The following is a 23,403-nucleotide window of genomic DNA, read 5'->3' as shown; positions in this document are numbered from 1 at the left end:
TGTTAATATTGAAGAAATTCTTGTGTTTACAAAGTAGGGTCAAATACATAGTCAACATCAGCAGCTGTTTAGGAGGTGGTCCATTGTATCCATCATGAGATGTAAGGCTTTCATGTTAGGAACAGTTGTCTTGATGACAGCCTCTGAGGCTGGAATGGAAGTTTCCACAATTATGTATTTCCCCCGAGCAAACTGTCTTTTCTTTATAACAGCTGCCTGAACTGTAGTCAGTATTTTTTCTGTTGATGCAAAATGCATTTCAGCATTAGGTTATAAATGGGATTTATAAGTAATTGATACAGTATTACCCTTGTTAAAGGTTACATATGTATAGCCAGTAGATCCCGCAATTATGCGGATCACCAAATTAGTTGTGTGGACATGAGTATGTAAGTGTCGGGAGGCAAGCATGCCAGTTGGCAGTGTTCTTAGAATCTGTGTTTGTTCTGATGTCCAATGTGTAAACGGTTTTACTCATCGTGTATAGTCTGTAATGCATGTTCTATCAAAGTTGAGAAAGCCCAAAAGTGATTTTAGATTTTTTTATGGTATTTGGTGGTTGTAACAGAGCACATTTCTCCAAGAAATGTAGTGTAAGGCTTTTGCCTTCATTGGATAATTCATGTCCCAAGAATAGGACAATGAGAAAAGCAATTTTTGTTTTTTGGAATTTGAATTTGTAGCTGTGTCCAGCAAATCCCCAAACTATGCAATCTACCCTGGATAAGTGTGTGTTTAAGTCACCATCCAAGACATAGGATAATGCTTCTGAATCAATTTCATCTTGAATTTACGTTACTCGGGCAGAGAAAAGACCTGGGCTGTTCCTATACCTCTGTGGAAGTCGGCAACATTTTCGCTGAATTCCTAAAGCGGTGAACGCCATTAAGACCCTGGTTTGAGGCTCTTTATTTTGGCAGAAAAAGCCTTTGGAAATGTCCAAAGTGGTTTTGTATTTTTTGCGCACTATGTTGTTAATTAGAGCTGCGCTGTGTCAATTTTATATTACAAAAGTGCGTGTATGACTGTTTAAATGTCTATAGTCTAAGACTAGATAATATGAATGATCTGGTTTCGCTACTGGAAACAATGGATTCTTCATTGGTGAAATGCAAGGCTCTATTATGCCACGATACTCTAATTGTAAAAGAATGTCCCAAACTGGGCGTTTTGCTTCATATTTAATTGGATATTGTGGTTGCACCTGCAGGTGGGACCTTATGGGTATAATGTGGTAGGCCTTTATCCAGCATACATGATTGCGGTATAGAGCTGGGGCTTGTGCAAGAGCCCATTCCATGCTTGTTTGACAACTTTAGGGACAAGAACAGAAAAGGAAGGTATTATTACATTTCTCCTTGTGGGACTTTTCTAATAAACTCAGGTGGCCAATCCACTTCTCCCAAGAGAAGGTCATAAGTGTTGGTTACATTTTCCAGGAATTTTACTTTAATAGTACAAGGTATGTCATCCTCAATTTGAATGTCCAAATCATATAGTCTGTCTGGAGGGCGAACCAGCTGATCTGGTGTTTCAACTTGAAGAAATTCATTATTTGCTCGCAAAATCAGGAACTCTTAAAGATTCAGGCAAACTATCCTGACCTCTACTGTGCTGTCTAACAGTGTCAATGCCCACATCTTGTTCTGAAGGAGTGTTCTCAATATGTGTGGCATATTTAGTAGAATTACCTGCAACTTTATTTGTCTTAAATTAGGGTTTCTGTTGTGGAGGTTTCTTTTCCTCTTTATATGATGATGTCAAACGAGCGTTGTGAGTCCTTTCTCGGTTTCACATACTCTTCACTACTGTGTTCAGGTCATCGCCTCTCTCTGAGCGTTTGTCTGGTGAGTCTTGAAAGAAACAAGAAGGACGTGTATCAGTGCACTGATACCTATCAGGTTGTTTAAGTGTATTACGGTTACACAAATTATAAAGTTTTTCAGTGGACTATAGTTGCAGATATCCAATCCGTGTGTTAGTTTTATTGTTATTTTTCTGTTTTTTCCCGTGTTTTTAGAAGACTCAGATGCCTGTTTTGTGTTAACATTTTCATAATTGCCTTTAAACTGCTGCTTATTAGGTCTGGCTCCAAATTAATTTCATCCCCAAATTCAAGACAGGGGGAGCCTCGTATTCATTTTGAATCTGTTTTAGCACCTCACACAAAATAGCAATTGATGGTGTACCATGGGGAAACATCCTTTACAACGTAACTGGTACAACGCGGTACCGTTACGACGCAGCTTTAACAACGAAAGTCGTTACAACGACTTTCGCTGGAGGGCGCTCTAGGATAGGGGATAGTTTAATTTACTATCCAACACCTTCCCTACTATCCACGGGGACTGGTGTTGGAATAGTAAATTAAACTATTCACTATCAGCGCCCCCCCAACGCAAGTCGTTGTAACGACTTGCGTTGTTAAAACTGCGTCGTAAAGGGACACGTTGTAACGGTACGCGTTGTACCGTCATACATCCGTTTTTAGCAGCACCGCGGCAATAGTTGGCACTGTGGTTTGACTCCGTGAAAATTGGTGAGAAACAGGCTTGTAGATACAGCTGTGGTGCCGTGTATTATGGAAGCCTCTATATGGGACAGAGCATTCAGAAATTACTCCTTATCAAATTGGTGTGGGCGGCACAGGTTCGCTGACACAGAAGTGTTCACATAGTTGTAGGACAAGTCCACCCGCCAAGCCTACCCTTGCGCCATATGAGGTGCTTTCGGTTGCCAGGCACCTTAGTGCCAATATCGGCAAACACTCACCCTCCCCCATACAGCATTCTCCTAGAGCAATAACCAGACAAGACACCTTTTTTGTGGAGAAAATTGCTGCAGGTTTATTAGCATTACAAATATGCCATCATTGGTGGGTTATCTTACGGGCGATCCCAAGGCAGGCAGCCCCTCGCCGCCTGCCACCTGATGAGCCAAATTATACTGTGGCCTTCCCCAACGATGTGTGCCATATTTTGGGAGAGGGGAAAACCACCAGCCCACCCCTTTGCTCACGCCCCATAAGGGGGCGGAGCCTGCCATGCAACCCCCGGTTGCTCAGGTCCACAACCGCCCGTAGGACTAACGGGGCGCCGTCGCTCCTCCAGGGTCCCACGCGAGGACCTCCCTGTGGATATTTGGCCTTTGCACCCTTGTTGTGCTTCTGCAGATGGTACCCGTATGTACCTTATTGCCTCTGGATCGCCCTGTAACTCCGCCTGCAACACAAAAGAATACATTAGACAACCCCCCCCCCACACACCCCGCTTGAACGCCGAGTATGCAGTAGGGAGGGAAACGGCGTCAGGGTGATGGGCAAAGAGGGTGCCTAGAGGGCGTGGAGAGGTATATGTACCTACTCCACTGCCCCCACTCTCCCCGGAAGTGACGTGGCACACCAGAACCCCTGAGGGTCCCAAACACTGGGAGGCCGCCTCCTGTGCCTCTTGTGGCACTAAATAGGCCGCCCTTTTAGTGGGTCTCCTTCGTGGACCCCGGGCAGCCTGCAGAGCTCATGAAGCATTATGGTCCAAAGCAGACATTTTAACTATCTCGGACTCGTTTGTAACTGGTCTTGTGTAGTCGAGGAGGTCAGGCAAAATGATGACATCTCTGTCGGGCATTTGTAATGCGAGCTCTTCTTACCTCATAATAGTAATAATGGAAACTTTAATCACAAGTTGTAGGATTGTCGTGTTATTGCCCCAATCTGGAACAGAAGCAAAACTCTCCAGGTGGCAGTAATGTCCAAGAAAGGCCTATTTTCTCCCAGGATGTGCCTTCTTGGGCTTATTATGGTATGTACAAAAAATCCAGGCCTGAAAGTACGTTTATTGACTTGCCATGCTTATATAGCAACGAACTGGAACTACAGCTGAGCCCTGACTCCGATGAGCTGGAAGAATGAGACCACCAAGTGGGCAGAAGCGGAAGGGAACATTATTAGGACCCAATGTGCTGGGGCGGAAAACAGAGAACTGCTGAAGCCTGGGGCTTGTTACTAATGGAATGACGAGGCGGCCTCTGCAGGTGACCTCCTTACCCCGGAAGAGGTATGCGATAGCATCTCCTTCAAGCTGTGTGTGTGCGTGCACCCAACACAAATGGGTGGTTGCCTGCACAGTAACGGGAACAAAGTTGACAGCCGGATTTACAAAACCGAGCCGTAGCCTGCATTTTTAACCGGTTGTTCTTTTTAAGCCAAAATCCATAAAAGCGTTAAAAATATAGAATAGCTTTAAATATAGCCCTGGAAATGCAATAATTATGGACTCAAACATCAGCATGTCAGTTTATGAAAAGACAGACATTTTGCTATCAAATACACGATTTTTTGTCAGAAAACCAAAATTAGATTCCCCCAAACACCAGTTTTTCAATTTCATGAAAAACACTATTTTAACCTGAAATTCCACATTTTCCGTTTTAGTAAATACACGATTTCTTCACAAATATCAGTTTGTTATTTTCCTCAGGTGTGTGCCTATACTACTCCCACTCATTAAGATCTTTTTTATTGCACATCAATGCACCAACAGCTCATATCAGATATGCCCATCGCATGCCCAGGATAGCCGCTTTATGCCATGGTCAACATTATACCAAAGTTGGGCAACATCATGCCATGAATACCAACACATGAGCCAATATTTACCACCATTAAGCAATGGTCAACATTGCACAAACACGCATACACCATCAATTATGTAATTCTTTCTTAGTACCCTTCAGCGATGCATCCTGCTCTGACTCTCCCTTCTATGCTCCTCACTGTGCTGTGTCCCAGTTCCAGTTTGAAGTATGGCAAGGTCATAGCACACATTAACAGTGTGAATGACAATACATGGCTTCTAATTTAACCAATATTCAGACAGCTTAAGCTGCATTGTGTTCGGCTCTATTACAGGCCCTGTACTGTCAACCCCAGTGTAAGTGTGATGCAGGACTGGTCATTAGCTTTGGAGCTGTAGCGGGCTTGTTGCAGGGAATCTGCACATACACATAACTATGCGCAGGAAAACAGGACTTCGGTGTATAGGGGTTGTACCTTCCTACTACCTTAGTGCCCAAAATCCCAAAACCAACTAACTATAGTGTCTAATTTGTTCTTCTATATAATCACAAAGCTACAAATGATTAGACAACCCAGAACACAACACTCCAGACTCTCTCAGGAATCGCAGTAGCAAGACATACCCTTTCGCTCACTCACTCTTACTTGTCCACAATAAGGATTGTCAGAGTCACTGTATAGTTTAAAATGTTTATTTTAATTAACGTGCTCTATAATGCAGTATACTAGCCACTACAAGCAGCAAAAAGCATAAACTTAACACAGTTAGCATTGTTACAATACCATAGACTATAAAGGGGGATGTCATCCTATACAGACAGTGGAAAAAGGACTATAAGGCCTAACCATCCTCCCCTTGGTAAGTTGACGTTTATTATATAAAGGAAGCTCTCTGAGCTTTGTGAGCAGACCCCATACCTTATAGCCTACACAAAAGCTTTACATCATAGGAACAGCACAGCTCTTCTCCAAGGAAAGGTTTCCCTCCAAGTGTTTGCGAACAACATGCATCCCCGTAATATCAACGCACTAGTCTCCAGCAGTGCAGCTGTGGAGCATGTTTTGTCTAGGTACTAGGGACTGACCAGAAAAGAATAACAAGGGGCATTGTTTATCGACCTTGCACATCGTGTTCAAACTAAACTCCAGGAATAGCAGAGAACGCAGAAAGCAGACAGTTCTCATGTGAAAGGTCCAAACAGATTTTTGCAAAATAACATTATGTAGTAACATGCGCAAAAGCAGCATCATGGCAGGAGAGCTCATGCTAACTTAGCAATGTTGAAAATGACCCTAACAGCCATATAACAAGCTGTGGACCACAGTTTCTGGTCACAACTCCCTAATAGGGACATAATGTGCCCTAAGATACACAAACTGCATCTGCTTATTAGACTGAGCATGGGCCACTGTCCAATCGCATAATAACAGCTGTTTTTGTGTTTCCTCCAACTCCAAAGGTCTGAACTTGTACACCGCCACCTGTATGAGCTGGTGCTGGAGAACTTCAGATCCTCAGGACCACAGAAAAAGAAAGGGGCAGCACCCGCAAGCCCACATAGGTGATCTTCCCATGCTCTTGTTTACTGTGACATCCTGAATCTGGACGTAGTCACAAAATGTGCATTGCAGTTTGCTAAAACATACAAAAATGCATTGAACCTTTTCACAACTGACCCACAAATTATGGCTCGACAACAAACTTCTAATTGCACTCAAATATGGATTATATCTGTGGTGATATTTGTGCTCTCTCTAGGTGTTTTCCCAAACATCTGTTCAACTGTGCAGGCCAATTGGGCAAACGACAAGTTTGCACACATCTGAATGGTGGAAAATGCAAGCTACTACCGCAGTATCCCCACACTGAGGTCCTCATGATATTACCACAGGATTGTCAACTACAAAACTCACAAAGGTGCTGAAATTATGAACTGGGTAAATACCACACTTGGTGGTAACAGTATTTTTTAGGTGTGCAATTGCCACCAAGGATTGCACAATAGTTATGAGTCCCATTGAGTACCTATGATTACCCAGTCTTTGTACTAAAAATGAAGACAGTGATTATGGAGGCAATGTATGGTTCTTAACAGCAGAAGTTAAAATAGTGGCCGCAATTGTGCTATTCCCCAGTTTCCATCCCTGATTTAAACATGGAGATGCGGATTAGGGGTAACCCCAGGTTTTAGATGCTCCTATTTAAGAGAACAGATGTATGCCCAAATTACATAAAACATACCTTTGTAATCGTTATAGAGCAAGGCAATCTTGTTGGTTACGCAGATCCTAATACAGGCCACAGCTTTATGCAGGAAAGTTATCCTCATGATTTAGGGCCAGATGTAGGTAAATTCAATTTAGTGAGTCCTTAATAGCGCTTTACCGAATCGCTATTAAGAACTCGCTAAATTGAATGTAGGTAGGAATTGCAAAAATATTTGCGATTCCCTAATATTCCTTAATTGCGAATCGCAAATTGAGATTCGCAATCAAGGACTACCATTCCATTAATTCCTATGGGAATGAATAGGATTTGCAGACGCAATTTGCGAGTAACCAAGAGGCACTCGCAAATTCCAGGCGCAATTTCAAGGGTTCCAAAAGGACACCCTGTTGCACCCCTGAATTGTGCATGTATGCACATGTGGCGCACATACATGCCCTAAGGGCATGAATGTGTGCCACAAGCCACGTTTAAAAAAGCAAAAAAGTGTTTTTTTAATTAAAGGAAATCGCTAATTACCACCAACTTGAAGTTGGTGGTAATTAGCGATTCCTTAAGGGTAAAATGCACTCTTTTTTGTGCTACTTAAATTGCATTTAAGGAATCGCAATTTGCTATTCTTTAAATGCAATCGCAAAATAAGGAATCACTATTTTTGCGATTCCTTATTTTGCGAGTAGGTTTAATCTTACCTACATTGCTCAGACCCAAATTGCGATCGCAAAGGCTTAAATCCTGCGAATTCAGGCGTTTGTGATCGCTATTTGGCTTCCTACATCTGTCACTAAATGTTTTACAGAACTCCATCAGTTCACAAAGATCCAGAGGACTCAGAATTGTATTTCGAGTGGCAGTATTGCATAGGATAATACTTCAGACAGCAGTGCTGACCCATGTGTTAAACAGATCTCTTAGGCTTTCATCATCAACCGTTCCTTCAGGTAAAAGAGATCAAACAGGTATATTCTCAGATAGAATACACATCCACCAAGGTACCCAGATTTCTCAGGCTCATGGCACTGACAGCAGAGTTGCCCCTCCGACTAAAGATGTTTCATAGCCCTTATAAACAACAAAACATATTACAAAAACAATAAGAATAAGAATAAAAGTCTCTAAAAACAAATCAAAATATTAATACAATAATAATAAAAGTTCAATTGCATATGTAGTCTTGAAATCTCTTTGGTCTCTTGATCATGCGTTAAGATCTTCCCCTTCTAGCATACCTATGTTGGGACAAGACAGTGGAGGAACTATTGGCCAAGTATCCCACACTGTACACGTCTATTGACCACAGCATCCTCATTTTTACCGACCACGCCATTTCCAATTACACCAGAACCCTCCCCCAATAACCAATCTGACTTATTATTTATAGACATTTGAGCACATGCTCCAGAAGCATCATTAGGAATTCTCTTCTCTCCCTTGTATAGAGAAATGCAGCTCAAATGCCACAGTCTGCCATCACTCAACTGTACCGGGTTACATAAACCCTAACCACTTGGTAAGGTTGAAAATATCTGCCTTCATCTTTTTTACAAACTCCTATTTTTTGACTCTCACCCAATCACCTATTTGCAACTCTACCAGTTTGGAGCTATACTTTGTGTTGTGATACTTCTTACCTTTGTCTTGAGTCTTGCTAGCTCTTTTCTTAACCTCATCAGGAGCCAATTCACCCCTCTTGGAACTGTGCATCCATGCTACATTGCCCTTCATAGTTGGCAATCTGCCCCTCATAATTTCAAAAGGGCTAAACCCAGTAGAACTGCAAGGTGTAACCCTATAATCCCACACAGTGTGACATATTTCATTAACCCAGGATAAATTGGCCTCTTTAGGTAGGTGGAGGGTAATTTTGAGCGCTCTGTTTAAGCTCTCCATGGAGCTCTAACCAGCTGGATGGTAAATAGGAGTGGTTTTGTGCACAACTCTGTTCCTTTTAAGGAAAGTATTAAATGTGTCTGAAACAAAATTGGGATCCATTATTTGTTAAAATAACTGTGGACAATTCTTCTCTCAAAATCACTTTGTCTAAGAAGTGTACTGTAGAGTGGGTATCCTCTTTGCTATCTACCTTTGTTCATGGCCATTTAGTAAAATGATCAAAAGGACTATAACGTACTTTTTTTTGTTTATTGATTTTCAGTAATAACAATACAGCAATATTGAATCATGTCATGATACATTATATATTGATCAGCAGTGTTTGCAAAGAGTGGATACACATAGAGGCTTAATACAGCTAAAACAGATGTATTCTCCTACCAGAGTGACTGGGTTTAGAGTAGGTTATGATGCATTATCACTGCGCTCCAGTAAGTACGCATTAAGGGCTGCCTAAAAGTCATTCGGACGTGACCTGGCCGGCAGCTCCTCCTCATATGTCTTGAGAGTGTCTCTGCAATACACTAGATCTTTCAGCCATGTCTTGGGCGTAGGGCATAATGTACTGTCCCTGTGTATGGACACCCTCCGCTTTGCCATGAGCAGTGCTATCCCAACAGCTTCTTCCTCGCTGGTGGTATCTTGCACATCAGACCCAGAATGCACACCTTATAGAGCACTCAATTTCCCATTGTACGACCTCACTCAAAATCTCTGTTACATTACCCAATATTCTGTCACCTTCCCACAATTCCATGCTAAATGTGAGAAGTCTACTTCTTGCATCCCAAATCTGCGGCAGACAGGCTCCTCCCGCAGACCCTGTCTCCATAGCCTCTGGGGTGTGTGGTAGACCTGATGGAGATATTTGAGGTGAATTATGCCTAAGTTGCTGTTCGGTGTCAGCATATCTGTGAGGATGCAACAAGTTGTCCCGTTGTCTTGTGTTAGTGGCGTGGACAGGGAATGATTCCATCGTACTAAGGCACTGGTAGTGGGTTGTGCACATTCTATCTGCATTGGGTGATATAGTCGGGCTACCAGGTGACGTCTAGTGGGTTCTGTTATCATCGTCTGTAGTGGGGCCCCAGCTAGGGGTTCCTCAGGGAAGTTGGGGTATAACGATTTGATGGCCGCTCTTATCCTGTAATAAATGAAGCGAAACAGTAATGATTGGTTGGTAATGTATTGTAAGGTGGTCATTTCTACAAAGTGCCCTTCTACGTATAAATCACTCATTGTACTAATACCTGCGTCGCGTAGCATAATGATGCTTCCAGCGTCTTGCACCACTGTCAGCGCAGGATGATTAGCAAGTGGCATGGCAGGGGCATATAGTGGTAGTTTATTAGTCATTTGTCCTAGTTGTCGCCAAGCGTCCGTGGTGGCCTGTATGGTGTTGATTTCAGACCGAGGGACATCCCTGCGATTGTGCGGTAATGTATGTCATGGTGGTATGGAGTAGGCCTCGCATTCTCCCATGGCCAAATGAGGCAGATATTTCACTGGATGAGACCAGTAGTGGGCGTAATGTGCCTGCGCACATAAATAATAAAGTTTAAAATTCGGGGCGGCGAACCCACCCTGATTATACGGGAGTGACAGCATGTCCCAACTGATTCTTGCTTGTTTTCCCACCCACACCATTTTGTTAATAAGTGTTTGTAGTGTTCTAAAGAAGTGTTGCGGTAGAGTGACCGGGATGGTGGTAAAGGAGTAACCATTTTTACAATGGCTATCCTATATGTCCCGTCAGGGGGAGTTTGATCCATTTGTCCACTTGTTCCTCTAGTTTGACAATTGCTCTCCCATAGGTCTGGCTTATGACTACCGCCGGGTCCCTGTGAATCCAGACGCCCAAATATTTTATTGTGTCTGCCTGCCACTCCAGGGGGTATTCTAGGGAGCATGTTTGTGTATGCTCAGTAAGGGGGATGATAGTGGATTTCTTTCCAGTCGATTTGGGGGCCTGAGAATCCCCCATATCGAATGTATTCACTCAGGATCTTTGACAAGTTGTGCTGTGCGTCTCTCACATACAGCACCATGTCATCTGCATACAGTGATAACCCTATTTGGCGTTGATGGAACCTCAGTCCCGTGTCTGCATATTATTGTCGGACTTTACAGGCCATGTGTTCTAATGCTATAGTAAAAAGTAGTGGGGAGAGCGAACAACCCTGTCGCGCTCCACGTCTAATCCGTACTGGTTCTGGTATCTGCCCATTCACTTTAATTCAAGCAACTGGCTTGGTGTAGAGAAGCCTGATCCAAGACTATAACATAGTTGACTCATACTCCTTGCTGCACAGGACCCAAAATGTCCAAACCAATCCTTTCCCATGGCATATTAGGGCATTTTATGGGACATAAACGTAAACGTAAACGTGGTTACTTATATAGCGCACGTATCACCCCCGCAAAGGGGTCTCACGGCGCTTGCGTAGGGAACCCGTCCTGGTATTCCCCTGTGAGATAACCCCGGCAGGGTGTCCACAAGGTGAAAGCCAGGCATCCCGCCGCGAGGGGCCGTAGTGGAGATTAAGCAAGCTATTGCCCAGAGTCGCAGAGTGTGAACCCGTGAGTCGAGTAGGCACCGAAGCGAGAATTATCGAGTCCGTGGAATTTTTTAGCCCAAGACCCCCCAAGGGGACATAAAGGTTGTTTGATAGTAAAAAGAGATTTTTCAGAATTGTTGCACAACACACATGTTCTAACTTTCTTCTCGACTGCATGGTCCAGACCAGGCCACCAGTATACATTTTTGACTCTGCACTTTGTTTTAGTAATGCCTAAATGACCTTCATGTTATATGTCTAAAATCCTATTCTTCAAATATTCAGGGGGGGCAGCCCTTCCAGCGCATATCACTTTGCCACCTTCCACAGGCAGCTCTTACCCGAACTCCCAAAATACATACAATTTGTTGTCCAGATGTCCCTTGGGAGGCCAATCCTCCCTAATCCAATTACTAATTTGCTGCAATAGTTTATCCATAATGGTGGCTTCCACCCATTCGCTTTCAGAAATACCATCACTGATATCAGCCAAACAACAATTTTCAAATTCATCCATTAGTTCAGGGTTGATCCTCAGTGGCAAAGGCATCCTGCATAAAGAAATCCGCCATTTCATTCTTGACACCCACTACATAGCATACATTATAATTGTAATCCAAAGGTTTGACTGACTTGCGAGCCAGTCTGGGAGATACATTAAGTAACCCCTTAGTGTTTAGCACTTTGGTTAAGGGTGTATGATCACTTCTGAGTGTTAAATGAGATCCCCAGATGAATGACCTGAAATGTTCCATTCCCCAAACACATGCAAGGGCTTCATTTTTTATCACAGAATACGTTCCCCTGTTCGGGTAATGGAATGTGATGTTAAAGCTATTACACACTCTTTACTCATGTTATTGTCAGCTGAGTCAGGAGTATCTGAATCAGAATCCTCCTCTAAAAGTTTAACAGCAGAGTACCGGTTACCCTTTTTCATGCACACCATGATCAAAATGGCCTATTATACCACAGCCAGAACACATTTGATTTCGGGCTGGGCCTTTTTGATCGTTGGCTAAATGACCGGAAAATCCACATCAACCTGAGTGATCACTGCTCCCAAAAACTTGCAGCAAGCATCTGTAGTACGTATACTCTTGAAAGCTGGGTCATACCCTTGTAAGGCAGGAGTGCAACTGTTGTCATTTTTGTTGGAAACCATGTTGACACTCTTCAGACCAAACAAATTCAGACTTGGTCTTCAAGAGTTGCCTAATAGAAAAGGTTTGGCTCACACAATTCCTGACATACTTAGCATAGATTTCTGCCATTCCCAAAAGAAAACTGATTTTATCTTTGTTGGAAGGAGCAGCGGCATCCTTAATTGCCTCCACCAAAGATGCTTTGGGTTCCATTCCCTTCCGACTAATTTCATGGCACAAATACATGAATGAGCTTTTTGCAAACCTGCACTTAGAATACTGCGCCGCTAGACCTTTTTCAAAGATAATATCCAGAACCTCCCTACGTTTTTCATCGTGCTCCCTTTTTGTCTCACCCATGACCAGAATATCATCCTGGAAAAACACCACTCTTTAAAGTTTTCTGAAAAGAATCAACATTAAACGTTGGAACATGGCAGCCGCAGAAGCCAAACCAAACGGAACTCTTAAAACCTGAAAGCATCCAAAGGGTGTAATGAACGCTGTCAATCTGTGGCTGCCAGTATGCAAAAGGACCAGGTGGTATGCAGACATGAGATCAATTGTGGTGAACTATTTGGCACCCTTTGTGATAGACAACATTTCGCAAATTTTATGGAGCGGAAATTGATCCACCATTATGTTTTTATTCAAATCCAGAAAATCCACATCTGTAACATTTCACCTCTTCGTTATACTCCTGTTACTTTTTTGTAACCTATTTTGCAATTCTTTTCTCATGAGAATACATATTTCGTACCCGGTTTTATTTCATTTACTAACGCTGTAGTTTCCCCTTTAATGTCCAGGTCATTTGTTGTTTTTGTGTCAGCTAAAACTTCTTTTGCACTTCTGCCAGTAAGCTCAGATTTGTTTTACAATGTCTATGACTTCTTGAAGTAGAGCCTCCGCCTTGGCCTGGAGACTACCCTGAATGGAAGAATTAGCAGCAAGCATGACTATTTATTCTCTGATAAGCTCGCTGTGTAAAGTGTCCAGTTTTTTGAGGCAGAGACATATTCTTCCACAGTCTCCTCCTTCGATGGTAAAACATATGCTGGTCTATCCCCACACAGACAGTGGGTGCATAGTAAACAACCAGATCTTGAAAATAATGTAGGAAAACATTACCTCCAGTATGTGTTTTTTTGCAATGCAATTGTAAACCCTTAAGCCAATTGAATCCAAAGAGTGTAGTAAGATTTTCATCAGTTTGCTGGGCGTAAACTCATCATCTCGTCTAAGGTGGAAATGTAGTTCATGAAATACTCCTTTCATTCTTGCCACTTAAGAGCATTCTCTCTAGAAGAATGCACAAAAGGTTGGGGAGGAGTAAAGATTTAAATCGGTACCTGATGCCATATTATGTGGAGAAACAGTACAAATAAGAAGTTTAAAAAAAATCCAGTTAAATAAAAACGTAGGGTTTAGATGGTTTTCACAAGTGTGCATATCACTGATGTGAACGCATAGAAAGCAATAACTAATATGGCAAGATGTTTAATATAAATAGCAGATAGTAGAAATTTCAGATGATAGGCAATAATTTTAATAATGGCACTCCTCAGATAGAAAAATTCAACATTGGCACATATTAAAGTACAATTATGTTCACAGACAGTTTTTGCAAATATAAGAGTATCATCTTGAAAAAACATCCAGATAACATAGTAACAGGCAAACCGGAGTCCACCGTGACTCTTATATTCACATTGTCTATTTTAACACTAAAATATGGCCCATTCTTCCTGGCCACTAAGTTAAACTCATCAGTATAAGATGCATCATTGGTAAGCTGTTCATTTCCTTCTTGATGATCGGTACCCACAGGTAAAATTGTCAAAGTATTCATCTTTTCCTCAACTTGGTTATACTGTACTGCTTCAGGAACACAACACACCTTAACAGTTGCACTATGTTTGCATTCTTTCACGAAATGACCAAAAGGTTTGCATTTAATACACATTTCAGTTGAGCTGGGCAACTAGGATTGTTTGCCAAATGACTAACGGAGCCACATCTATAACACACACCAGATTTCAATACTTTGGGTTTGTGATTGTCCTGTACATTTTTAACTATATTCACACTCATACTTTCCACACCCCCAGAAGCACTTGACAACACTTTTACATATTCCAGACTGCGCTCTATGCTCTTAGCATTCTTAACCGTTTGATCAAGAGTACGATTAGTAGTACACAAAAGGTGTTCCTGATCTTTCCTAGAATAACAGTTCAGAACAATTTGGTCTCTAAGATATTGATCTTTGGCATCCTCAAATTTGCAACTGCTAGCCAAGATCCTAAGAGCTGTTACATACTGATCAATACTTTCACCAACTGCTTGCTTTCATAAGTAAAAATTAAATCTCCCCAAAACAATGCTAGGTCAATTTGAGAAATGTAGAGCCAATTTTTATTTCAGCTTCCACAAACACCTACAACCCCGCAGCACCTCCTGAATCCTCTTCTGGAGATTGAATTTTAGGCAAATTATCAAATATATTCCTGCCGGCACTGTAAATATTCCCATCAATAGCAACCAAATAGTTTCTAAATAGACACACCCAATGTTTCCACTCCATTTTAGACCTTCCTGGTTCAGCCAAAAAATGAGGAGGTTGTTGTACATTTCCACTACCAGACATAGTGCAACTCAGGAGAAAACCAGGAGAAAAGAAAAATCAAATAGAAGAAAGAGAAAAGAAAAGGACAAAAAATTGTTACCACACTTGAACTGCTGAGTGGTGCCAAACATAGGGGCCTATTACGATGGAGGATTTTCCGCATCCTCCAGGTCGGCGGAAGCCACCGCCGGCCCGGAGGATGCGGAAAATCCTCTGCGGACCCACCAAAGACCCACCGCCACATTAGGATGGCTTGTGGGTCCTGGTTTCCGTCCGCCGCTTTTCCGCCGCGGTTGGCTTACAACCGCGGCGGAAAAGCTCTAATATGGTGACGGTGTCTCTCAGACACCGTCAGCCATATTAGGATGGCCTGTGAAAAATGCTTTTCCGCGGCGGGTTTTCCGCCGTGGAAAAGCATGTGTAACTTCACTGCGGGGCCCGTTGCGGGCCCCCTGGGTGAAGGGGGAGTGGAGGGTGCACATGGGGGGTACCTATGGTACCCCCCTGCATTTGTATGAAGAAATCGGCAGGCACCACATGGTGCCTGCCACTTTCTGCATACAAATGCAATGTATGCATTTTTACCATTGCGGCGGATGCAGCTTGAAGCCGCACCCGCCGCAATGGTAAAAATAGAGGATGTGACCGCCAGGGTGGCGGTCACATCCTAATTGCACAGGAGGGAACTCCGCAGGCCATGCGGAGGTTCCCTCCTACTCTATGGTGGCGGACGGACTCAGGTCCGTCCGCCATCATAATCGGCCCCCAAGTGCCAAACACAATGCAGCTTCTGAAAGCGAGGCACACCAGTAATGTTTGTGACAAATGTGGGAAAGCACACCCACTCAGCCGGTAGATTAAAAAAACAATTACACAAACGTTAACACGCCAATTCACCAGCGTCGCTGTTGCCTGTAAATGGGGCTGGCTAGGTTGTGTTGAGCGGTGCAGAGCAATGGCTTCAAAACGTTGTTGTTGCCTGGAAACAGGGCAAGCTCAGTTGCGTGGCACGCACACAGCGCAGTAACATCAAACAATGCATGAGCTGCTGAAATGCCTAAACAATGCATTGTGAGAGTAACGCAGCATCTCTGGGGTGACGTTGGATCAGTCCCGCAATCAAACTCCAAAATGTGCCGAAACAATTCAGGAAGACACACACAAATCCAGAAGGTGCCGATGTAGAGAAAGGCACAGCAGTGAGGAACGGCCAGCCAGAGAGACACACAGCAGCGGAAATAAACTGTAGACAGGCTCCGAAGAATATACTCCTTCCGTGAATCCTTTCCCAGTCATTGTCAAACTGTTGAAGTGTGTTTGTCCATTAACAATGCCAGGTAGTTCAATCCAATACTTTTATTCTAGTATTAAGTATCCAATATAAGCAGCCCATCCACAATCGTCCACTCAGTTCTGCTGTTCCAAGATAACGGCCAAACAGACAAGGATCCTCCAAGGCTGGAACCAAGACCATGAGAACCCGCTTGGAAGATGCATTCTAGTTAACATGTAACATAATGTGGAGCTGGGTGGCGGGCGGACCGGAATAACAGGCGGGGAGGCCGTATATAATGAGCTATGACAAGTGTTTTATTGCAGCAGAAGGACAAAGTCAAAGTGAGGGAGGGAGGCAGTGTAGAATCCAAGGGGTGGTCGGCTGATAGAAACGGCAGTGAACCAGGCTCGGCGAGGTTGTTGGGGGATCAGGATCTGCTTCTCCTTGTTCCGCCAGTAGTCTCCTCGGTGTGGTACTGGGGCTCCTTGGAGGCTTGAAAAAGAGGAGAGAAGCGTAGGGCTTTTAAACTGAGTACTCAATCAGTACACCCCACCACCTACACCGGGGAGTGAAGGGTACGTAGAAAGGCCAGTGAGGAGGGGACGGTAGGGGGGATGGAACAGGCAAGAAAAAGGTGGGAGGGTTGAAGGCGGGATGGTGCAGGGCAGTGCTCGGTCTTTGTACAGTGCGTGTGAGAACAACCCTAAATATCCCTGTGCTCGTGCAGTCTACGGAATATATACAAGGGTATTTACAATTAGTACTATATACACAGGAGGGGACACGGAGAAAGGGTAACAGGTACTCACGTGCCCCGCCGCAACTCTCGTCCGAGTTGCGGCCGCTCTCCAGCTTCCTCCTGAGGACGCCACCAGTCCTCCGTCCAGACGTCCTCTTCCTCGTCCTCGCTTCGGTCTTGCAATACTGCTCCTCTCTCTCTCCGGGGTCCGTCGCTGTCCGCTGCCTCCTGCCACGAGTCGGTTGCTCCGAACGCCTCTCCTTCGTCCTCGGGGCTTTTTCTACCTTCCGGGTTCTGGTCTGGCCGTCCACTTCCGGGGTCAAGGTCGACCGCTTCCGGGTTGCTTGGGGTCGACCCGCCGTCACTTCCGGGGTTACTGGCGAGGGCTTCCGGTCCTTCGGGCTCCAGCGTCGGAACCTGCAGGGGACGAAAAAGAGAAGGTGTCCTGGGTGTCCGGGACGTTAAGTAACCGGGCGCGGGGGACGGGACCCCTGCGCTCGGACTGTGTTGCGCCGAGGTAGGTGCCGCTGCCGCTCCACATCCCCTTTCCCTAGCTGTCTTTCTTGTAGGGGAACTGGGAGGTGGGTATCGGGACAGATAATCAGCGTTGCCCTGTTGCAGTCCTTTCCTGTGTAACGTTTTGAACCTAAAGGGCTGTAGGGAGAGGAACCACCGGAGTACTCGGTCATTGTGGCCCCTATTGCGGGCCATCCACTCCAGAGGGGCATGATCTGTGTAGAGTTCGAATTCCCGCCCCTCCAAATAGTACCGAAGGCTTTCCACTGCCCATTTGATGGCTAGGGCCTCTTTTTCTACCACCGCGTAGTTCACCTCCCGGGGAAACAGCTTCCTGCTGAGGTAGAGGATAGGCCGTTCGACCCCTGTGCTGTCCCTCTGTGAGAGCACCGCCCCTAAGCCCTGATCAGAGGCGTCTGTTTGTAGTATGAATGTTTGGGTATAGTCTGGACTGACTAACACTGGTTCGGTTATCAGGGACTGTTTCAGACGCTCAAAGGCGTGGACCACCAGGGTTGGGGGATGTTGGAGTAGTTCTTCTGTGTTCGTGGTTTTCTTCAACAGGTCGGTTAAAGGGGCCGCTGTTTGGGAGAAACATGGGATAAACCTCCTATAGTACCCCAATAATCCAAGAAAGGCACGGAGTTCCTTCCGGGTTCGGGGAAAAGGGATGGCCTGAATGGCCTTGATCTTATTGTCCTGAGGCCGGATGAGCCCTTCCCCTAACAGGTAGCCCAGGTATTTCACACTCTGGGCTGCTAAGGTGGTCTTGGAGGGGTTGATGGTAAAACCATGGTTCCCTAGAGAGGTGACAACGGCTTTTAGGTGGCGTAGATGCAGTTCCCAGCTATCGCTATAAATAACGATATCGTCAAGGTAGGCCCCGGCGTACTTGGTATGGGGTTGTAACACCAAGTTCATGGCCCTTTGAAATGTAGCCGGGGCTCCGTGAAGTCCGAAGGGCATCACTTTAAACTGAAATAAGCCCTCAGGCGTGGAGAAGGCGGTCTTGGGTTTGTCGGCTGCTTTGAGGGGGATCTGCCAGTACCCTTTGCAGAGATCCAGGGTACTTATATACTTGGCTTTGCCTATTCGTTCCACCATTTCATCTACGCGGGGTAGGGGGTAGGTGTCGAAGGCTGATATCTTGTTCACTTCCCGAAAGTCTATACAGAATCTGGTGGATCCGTCTGGCTTGGGGACTAGAACAATCGGGGAGTTCCAGCTGCTACTGGAGGGTTCTATAATGCCCATTTTCAGCATTTGGTTCGTTTCCTCTTGAATGATGGCTCTACGTGCTTCGGGGATGCGGTAAGGCCTTTGTCTTACTGTCTTTCCTGGTTCCGTGTGGATGGCATGTTCCACTACTGTGGAGTGTCCGGGTAGGGAGGAAAACACGGGTTGTACGGAGAACAAGACCCGTCTGAGTTCCCGTTTGTTCTGTTCTGGAAGGTCAGGATCTATGCATACATCGAAGGGAGGGGGTGTTGTACTAGACAGTACAGGACGGGGACCCTCCCACTTCTTCAGGAGGTTCACGTGATAGATCTGGGTTACTCCTCTGGTGGGATCGGTTTCTATTTCATACGTTACAGGGGTCACGGCTCTTAGAACCGGGAAGGGGCCTTGCCACTGCCCTAGCAGCTTATGGTCGGAAGAAGGAAGGAGCAACAACACTAGATCCCCAGGATTGAATTTCCGGGCCTTGGTTCCCTTATCATATTGGCGTTTCTGGGTGTTTTGGGCGGCCACCAGGTTCTGCCTCACGATGACCCTTATCTGTTCAAGGTGTGTCTTCAGATTGTCCACGTATTCAGGAAGGGGTCGGGTTCTGTCGGGTTCGGCTTCCCATGCTTCCCTGGCCATATCCAAGAGTGTCCGTGGGGCTCGGCCATACAACAACTCATAAGGAGAGTAACCTGTACTGCTTTGCGGTTTGCACCTGATGGCAAACAGCGCTAGGGGAAGCATCTCCTCCCACCTTTTGCTTTCGAGGCCTAGGAGTTTCTTTAAGGTCGTTTTGAGGGTGGCGTTGTAGCGCTCCACCAACCCATCGGTCTGGGGGTGGTAGGCAGAGGTCCTTCTCTGCTTGATGCCTAGGTGGGAGCAGACCTGGCGCATAAGGGAGGATACGAAGGGTGTCCCCTGATCGGTGAGTATCTCGCGGGGGAAACCCACCCTCGAGAAGATAGATATGAGGGCCTTGGATATGGTTTGCGTTGCGGGATGGCGTAGGGGTATCGCTTCAGGGAAGCGGGTGGCATAATCGACCAACACAAGAGCATACCGACAACCGGTTCGTGAAGGCAACAATGGTCCGATAATGTCCATGCCTACTCTTGTGAAAGGGACATCAATAAGGGGGAGAGGTTGCAAAGGAACCCTGGGGGGACGGTAGCGGCTGTTTCGTTGGCATACAGGGCACTCCCGGCAATACTGTCTGATTTGTCCGTGAACCCCGGGCCAATAAAACTTATCAAGGATCGTGCGTCCGGTTTTCTCATCGCTGAAATGACCTCCCAGCAAGTGGCTATGGGCCAGGAACAGGACTTTCTCGCGGAATAACCCGGGGATTACCAGCTGTGTTGGTTGTTGGGGTCCCCCTTTCCTGTAGAGGAGTCCGTTTTTACGGAAGAAATAAGGACCTACATGTAGCGGGTCTTCAGCGTCCAGAGCACGGGCCCAGGCCTCCTGCAACACCGGATCTTCCTGTTGCGTGGCGCGGAATTCCCGGTCGGTTTCCCAGGGATGCACGTCTATTTGAGCAGGAAAGGCCATCGCGAACTCTCTCTTTTCCTTTTTCTTCTGTCTTCGGGTCTTGGTTGGTCTGGTCACCGGATGCACAGGAGAAGGTTCATGAGAGAAAGGGGCCTCGGCCCACCATTTCCTCAGGGATTCGGTGGTGTCTTGGAGCAGCCGAGGAAGACCGCTATAGTCGCTGCCCAATATCGCTTGCTCAGGGAGATTGGGGATCAGGCCCACCGTTAGCAGACTGCCCTCGTCTGTGGGGTGTTGCACATGGACCTGGGTGGTCGGATAGTTCTTGGTGTCGCCATGTACACACGTGATAGCCACGTTGCCTGTCATAGGACCGACCGGATGGGGCAGCTCCTGGGGTCTTAGAACGCTTTGTCGGCATCCCGTGTCGGCCAGGGCCATCATGCCGTGTCCGTCTATCCGCACCGGGCACCGAAATGGAGGCGGGGTGGGGTCCGCGGTGAGACAGGCATAGTTTCTTGCCATCCCTATGTCCATGGGTTCCTCCTTTTGGGGGCAGACACGAGCAATATGCCCGAACCCACCACAGTGGTAACATTGAGGTCCCGGTGGGTGGGGTCGAGGCAGGATAGGGTATGGCATCAGGGGAGCGGGGTCAGGTTTCCTGACCACCTGAGGGGGTCGAGGGACCCGGGGATGGCTTCCTGGAGTCATGCGGGAAGGGTGTTCCTCCTTTGGTCGCTGTGTTTCCTGTGCTCGGCTGTAGGCACTGGCTATTTCTACAGCGCTGTCGAGCGTTAGGCGAGCATGCTGGCGCACCCATTTTTGTGTGGCAGGATGCAGGGAAGCTAAATACTGTTCCAAATATATCTTGGCCAGAATGTCCTCCTTGGTGGCCGTAGCAGGTTTCAACCACCGATTCGCCAGATCCTGTATACGGAAGGACAAGGCCCGAGGCGTTTCTTGGGGCCCTTCCCTGGCTTGACGCAGCCTCACCCTATAAGTCTCGTCATCTATTCCCAGCCTTTCCAGTATGCAGGTTTTGATGTCGGCGTAGGGGGTTTGTCCCTGGATGTTGGCTTGCTGGTAGGCAGCTTGCAGTTCACCTGTCAACAGGGGACCCAGGTAGTGGCCCCACCGATCAGCGGACCAGGCCGCCGCCTGGGCTAGGCGCTCAAAGTTCGTGAAGAAGTAGTCGGGGTCCTCTCCGGGGACGTACTTCTGTAGAACGACTGAGGGTAGGGAGGTGGCTGGTCTTTGTTGCCCCATGACTGTAGTGAGTTTCTCGAGGGCTTGGTCCTGTGCGCTTCCCTGTCCCTTCAGCACGTCATGTAGTTGGCCCCGATCATCTTCGGCCGTCTTGAGGAACCTCTCCATCATTTTTCCCAAATGTTCCTGGCTTTCGGCCAGTTGCTTGACAGCGGCCTCCATGCCTCAGGGATATCCCACTTCTGACACCACTTGTGGAGCTGGGTGGCGGGCGGACCGGAATAACAGGCGGGGAGGCCGTATATAATGAGCTATGACAAGTGTTTTATTGCAGCAGAAGGACAAAGTCAAAGTGAGGGAGGGAGGCAGTGTAGAATCCAAGGGGTGGTCGGCTGATAGAAACGGCAGTGAACCAGGCTCGGCGAGGTTGTTGGGGGATCAGGATCTGCTTCTCCTTGTTCCGCCAGTAGTCTCCTCGGTGTGGTACTTGGGCTCCTTGGAGGCTTGAAAAAGAGGAGAGAAGCGTAGGGCTTTTAAACTGAGTACTCAATCAGTACACCCCACCACCTACACCGGGGAGTGAAGGGTACGTAGAAAGGCCAGTGAGGAGGGGACGGTAGGGGGGATGGAACAGGCAAGAAAAAGGTGGGAGGGTTGAAGGCGGGATGGTGCAGGGCAGTGCTCGGTCTTTGTACAGTGCGTGTGAGAACAACCCTAAATATCCCTGTGCTCGTGCAGTCTACGGAATATATACAAGGGTATTTACAATTAGTACTATATACACAGGAGGGGACACGGAGAAAGGGTAACAGGTACTCACGTGCCCCGCCGCAACTCTCGTCCGAGTTGCGGCCGCTCTCCAGCTTCCTCCTGAGGATGCCACCAGTCCTCCGTCCAGACGTCCTCTTCCTCGTCCTCGCTTCGGTCTTGCAATACTGCTCCTCTCTCTCTCCGGGGTCCGTCGCTGTCCGCTGCCTCCTGCCACGAGTCGGTTGCTCCGAACGCCTCTCCTTCGTCCTCGGGGCTTTTTCTACCTTCCGGGTTCTGGTCTGGCCGTCCACTTCCGGGGTCAAGGTCGACCGCTTCCGGGTTGCTTGGGGTCGACCCGCCGTCACTTCCGGGGTTACTGGCGAGGGCTTCCGGTCCTTCGGGCTCCAGCGTCGGAACCTGCAGGGGACGAAAAAGAGAAGGTGTCCTGGGTGTCCGGGACGTTAAGTAACCGGGCGCGGGGGACGGGACCCCTGCGCTCGGACTGTGTTGCGCCGAGGTAGGTGCCGCTGCCGCTCCACACATAAATAACATTAAATATGGAATACAGATTGTGGAACATTACATCACAGTAAAGACATTGCAAATGGCTTAAAAATGAAACAAATGTTATCAGAGATGCACTCTGCCCTAGAAGGAATCCAGGTGATCATAAAATGTTGTTGTTGGTCAAAGAATGCTTTTAGTGGAAATGCATGAAAAAGGACATGTATAACTTTGTCAAACTTGTGTCACCTGTGCCCAAACAAAGAGTAGTCATGCTAAACCAACAGTCTTATTACGGCCAACTCCAGTCCCACCTCAACCATGTCTCAATGGTTTTTGTCATAGAATAAGCACCCACACAAGGTTTTACAGCTATGCTTTCAACGGTGGAGTATCCCCTAGGAATGATATCCCACAATATTGTCTGCTATGCTCAAAAGACTAGAGAGTGTACATGTGCAATCAAAGGTCCATGGCTTTGGGTCAATTTCCCCACATTATTACAATAATAACAACCTGACAATTGCATGGCACCACACAAACAACATAAAACAAAGAACAACTGTTTAGAACAGAGGTTGTTAGGAGTAGTAACCCCCCTGAACTAAGGTCGAGGGATGCTACATTTAAAGTACTTCCTATTTGAGTAAGTCATGCCACAAA

The sequence above is a fragment of the Lissotriton helveticus genome, chromosome 2_1 (assembly GCF_964261635.1).
Source record: "Lissotriton helveticus chromosome 2_1, aLisHel1.1, whole genome shotgun sequence".
Classification (NCBI taxonomy): domain Eukaryota; kingdom Metazoa; phylum Chordata; class Amphibia; order Caudata; family Salamandridae; genus Lissotriton; species Lissotriton helveticus.
Note: the sequence above shows the minus strand (reverse complement) of the source record.